Genomic DNA, 5,055 nt, shown 5'->3' with positions numbered 1-5,055 from the left:
GCTAGGCCCGTCACAGCACTGTCGAATTATTATTAATTATTTTATTCTGAAGGCAACCGGATGTCTTAAATTTGCTAGCTCTCCAACAGGAAATTCAAAATTTGCTCATTCGACGGAGTCCTGCAGTTGTCGATTGTCACCACCAGGTGGCATCAGAGACTACATTCTGCTGTATCTGCGCTACCAAATGGAGGGTGGTGAAACACTGTTGGACGGAGAAGTATAATTGTAGCCTCTCACTAGATTACTCTGGGTCGGCGATGTTGGTCTTCAGGGTTGATGACGTCGGCAGCTCAGCCTAAACAGCTCGAGGCAGCCGGATGAACCGTTAATGTGTTTTATTTACTTTTATAGATGGAGTAATTAATCAATGACGTAGAATTGATCCTTAATTGATGTAAACAGTCCACGTGTGAAGCCGACAGTCTGAAAAGAGCATTAGTATTCATAATAAGTGACATCATCAGTTCTGTTTAGCTGATTATAGCTACAGTAGCTCATCTTACAGCTGGAGTCAACAGAGGATATACATATTAATAAAGTGATGAGTATTAATGACATGAAGTCATATTAAAGTCCATGTGATTGGCTCACATGGAGCTGCAGTTGTGAAGGTTGAAGGTAAGAGCACTTATTAACAAGTATTTGTTAACAGTTTGCAGAATTACAGTACATTTCAAGCACAACTCAATACAAAGACCGTTACTATATGACTGGACGACACCATTAAGTATTACACTTGTTTACAAGAGGGTCCACCATGTTCAATTAAATTGTTGTTTCATCTGAAAAGATCACAGGATCTATTGAATGTGACAAACTGACATATTGATCTTAGTGAAGTATTTAGACAGGTACATGGGTATCTTAGTGAAGTATTTAGACAGGTACATGGGTATCTTAGTGAAGTATTTAGACAGGTACATGGGTATCTTAGTGAAGTATCTAGACAGGTACATGGGTATCTTAGTGAAGTATGTAGACAGGTACATGGGTATCTTAGTGAAGTATTTAGACAGGTACATGGGTATCTTAGTGAAGTATTTAGACAGGTACATGGGTATCTTAGTGAAGTATTTAGACAGGTACATGGGTATCTTAGTGAAGTATTTAGACAGGTACATGGGTATCTTAGTGAAGTATTTAGACAGGTACATGGGTATCTTAGTGAAGTATTTAGACAGGTACATGGGTATCTTAGTGAAGTATTTGGACAGGTACATGGGTATCTTAGTGAAGTATTTAGACAGGTACATGGGTATCTTAGTGAAGTATTTAGACAGGTACATGGGTATCTTAGTGAAGTATCTAGACAGGTACATGGGTATCTTAGTGAAGTATCTAGACAGGTACATGGGTATCTTAGTGAAGTATTTAGACAGGTACATGGGTATCTTAGTGAAGTATTTGGACAGGTACATGGGTATCTTAGTGAAGTATTTATACTGTACACATATACTGTATGTGTATAAATACATGTGTATATGTGTGTACTCCAGGATGGTACACGCGGGGTACATCGGGCTGGAGAGGGACCGTCCTCTCATCAGGGTCCCGTTTCCCCACCTGGCCGTAGGGACGGTTCTGTTGGCTCTGACTGGACTGATCCTCTGTCTGGTTCTGTCTCTGATGTACCACTACTCTGAGAGTACTTATACTCACTGTCTGGTACGTACACTGTACTGTACTGTACTGTACACTACACTACACTACACTACACTACACTACACTACACTACACTACACTACACTACACTTATGTATTTACGTGCCAGGGGCAGGTGGGCAACCCTTAGTGTTTTATTTAGCTGCCAGGGACAGGTGGGCAACCCTTAGTGTTTTATTTAGCTGCCAGGGGCAGGTGGGCAACCCTTAGTGTTTTATTTACCTGCCAGGGGCAGGTGGGCAACCCTTAGTGTTTTATTTAGCTGCCAGGGGCAGGTGGGCAACCCTTAGTGTTTTATTTAGCTGCCAGGGGCAGGTGGGCAACCCTTAGTGTTTTATTTAGCTGCCAGGGGCAGGTGGGCGACCCTTAGTGTTTTATTTAGCTGCCAGGGGCAGGTGGGCAACCCTTAGTGTTTTATTTAGCTGCAAGAGGCAGGTGGGCGACCCTTAGTGTTTTATTTAGCTGCCAGGGGAAGGTGGGCAACCCTTAGTGTTTTATTTAGCTGCCAGGGGATTCATTTACCTGCCAGCAGAGCCGTAAGCCAACACAAAGTGACTTGATTAGCTGTCATTTCTCCCAAAAAGAGGCTAAAAGTCAGCTGTGGTCTACTACTATAACAGCTGATCTGTTTGGTCTGTGTGTGTCTGTTAGCATGCAGGTGGACGTGAAGCTGATAGACCTGGATGAAACCAGCTCCTCGCCAATCGCCCTACACACTTGCCCTCGATATGCGCGTTCACGCGAGGCTGCGCCATATTAAGTGTCGTCCGAAACCAAGCAGCCTTGAGTGGAAGTGGCTTATAAAGCCCTCAAGAGCGAGTCTGTGCCGATCTAGACTCGATTGCCTTGTGCAGCCCTGCTCTCTGTCCGCATGGAAACCGCCACCTACAAATGTAAGTACCACCACAAATAAATGATAAATAAACTCCTCCTAAACAATCTTCATCTGATGCAGAATAGACAACGCTCTAACTGATGTTCACAAGGGCTCTTTATTTACCCCACCGTGAAAAGCTATAAATGAAACCATACAAACAAAACAACTTTTAACAATGATTTATAAACACCATGGATGTATATGACATGTCATTTTTGACAGTCACGCTGTATTTCCTTTTTCCATATTAATGAAATCCACATGTCACACAAACGTACACGATGCAATGCAATATAACTGTACAAACAAAATAACAGGTAACACAATTGCATGATGGTAACCATGGCAACGAATGGTGTCTGTTTCCTGTTTCTGCACAAGGAGGGCGAGTGTATTTCCAAACTGTTTTTTATACCCAGGACCCTAATCAAGGGAACTTGATTCAGCTGGAGGGGCACTTCCTGACGAGGGAACCTTCCGAGAGCACTAGCGACTGGTTTCAGAAAGGGCCACGGGGAGAACATACAGTCTTCATCATGGCCCCTGAAGAGCCCCAGGAAGTCAGGAACCTGATGGATCAGAGTGCCCTGCTCACTACAGGTAAGATGCACGCTCGCACGCAACACACACACACACACACACACGCACGCACACACACACACACACACAGGAGATGTTTATTGTTTATACATTTTGAAAACTTTAAAAATGGCACATTCCGTAAATATGAAAATGTCTAGCAGGGGGAGTGTTTACTGGGTATCCTCACATGTTCTCCCCGTGTCCCCTAGGGTAGGTACCCTCACATGTTCTCCCCGTGTCCCCTAGGGTAGGTAGTAGGTACCCTCACATGTTCTCCCCGTGTCCCCTAGGGTAGGTACCCTCACATGTTCTCCCCGTGTCCCCTAGGGTAGATACCCTGACATGTTCTCCCCAAAAACATGCAGTAATCCTGGTCTCTAAACTACCTCCCCCTGGCCAGTCACATACATGGAATGCAGAGAGACTGCATATAGATATATATAGAAGATAGAGTTTTTATTAAAGTGTCCTACATCATAAGATGCCCAGCCCGCACGGGCTTAATAATAATAATAATAATATATACGATTTATATAGCGCTTTTCTGGGTACCCAAAGTCGCTTTACAGAAAGAAGTACAGACAATATTTATTAGAAAACTATTTAAAAGGTTTAAAAGGTTAAAAACTATGTGTGTGTGTGTGTGGGGGGGGGGGGGGGGTGGTTATGTAGGGAAAGCCTGTTTGAAAAGGTGGGTTTTGAGTGTGCTTTTGGTCATTTCGGCTTACAAGACACTCACAAATTTGTACATACATAATGATACATATACACAAATAGACAGTTACTCATGGATACATCGTTCTCCAACGTAACTGACCATGCCTTCTCTACGAATTTTCTTAAAACAAAAACTTCATTACTGAACAACCAATTTAACATAAAACATTCAGACAAATCTGGGTACTTATCCTGAATTCTTTCAAATAAAGAGTTTCTTAAATCATGGTATAGTGGACAATAGAATACAACATGAAACTCATCCTCTACAACTCCCAGGTCACAAAGAGCACACAGTCGCTGCTCCTCAGGAATGCCAGTATATCTGCCAACCTCAACTGCCAGAGGTAAAGCACCACATCTTAACTGGGCACAGAGGGACCTCTGTCCCCCCCCCCCGAACCTCAAATGACGTCACATTGTAGGCTCTACAGCGCCGAACCGACCTTTATTCGGCTCTAAAATAAGAGTATGAATCGGCCCTAAGGTTCAGTCATGTAGTCCTCTTTGAATTGAATATAACTTCTTAATTTAGCTTTTTTCACAATGTCCACCCTCCATTTCTGCTGATGTAACTTAGACAGTTTATATTTGACTGTATTAATGTTACAATGAAGGTTATTTAAAACGTATATGTTTAAATCAGAAAGTGAGAAAATTGAGGAGACCTCTCTTATCCACGGATGATTACATATTTTATTCCAATTAAATATAATTTTCGTAATGCTCCTTTCCTGGCAGTTGGATAAGGCGATTCCATAATCTGATCATTTCACATCTCTGCCTTGTCAGGCAGCTTTCCCAACCTGTGTCACCTTCAATGGCCAACTTAGTGGTATACTTAATACTTATTATTAATTAATAATACTTAGTGGTATACTTATGCACCCCGAGAAAACACCTCAAAGCTCTACTCTGAATGATTTTACATTCGGTAGCCTCCTCAAAGCCCCTCACACCTGCTGCATAAAACTAAATGGAAGAAACCATGGTGTCATAAAGCTTGGTAAATGTATCAAAACCTAAATCAGGGCAAATTTAATTTTACTTAATATGGCACCTAATGCTCTACCTGTTGAGTCAGCCAATACATTCCTTCCCTCAGAGAAACTCATAGATTCATTAAAAACAAAACCTAAGTATTTGTATGAGGGGGAATAAGTCATTGACCCGAACATGAAACTATGGTTACAAATCTTTGAATATATATTCTT

At 42.0% G+C, this 5,055-nt stretch overlaps 1 long non-coding RNA gene across 1 annotated transcript; it reads left to right on the top strand.

The window, feature by feature from the left end:
* Positions 1–472: 472 nt before the first annotated feature.
* Positions 473–2,650, top strand: LOC310879090. The gene is made up of 3 exons (XR_014570938.1): positions 473–621; positions 1,500–1,668; positions 2,317–2,650. It is a non-coding gene; the product is annotated as an uncharacterized lncRNA (long non-coding RNA).
* Positions 2,651–5,055: the final 2,405 nt, after the last annotated feature.

The sequence above is a fragment of the Protomyctophum parallelum genome (genome assembly GCF_964188405.1).
Source record: "Protomyctophum parallelum genome assembly, chromosome: 21".
NCBI classification, from domain to species: Eukaryota; Metazoa; Chordata; class Actinopteri; order Myctophiformes; family Myctophidae; genus Protomyctophum; species Protomyctophum parallelum.
Note: the sequence above shows the minus strand (reverse complement) of the source record. Positions and strands in the feature narration are given on the sequence as shown.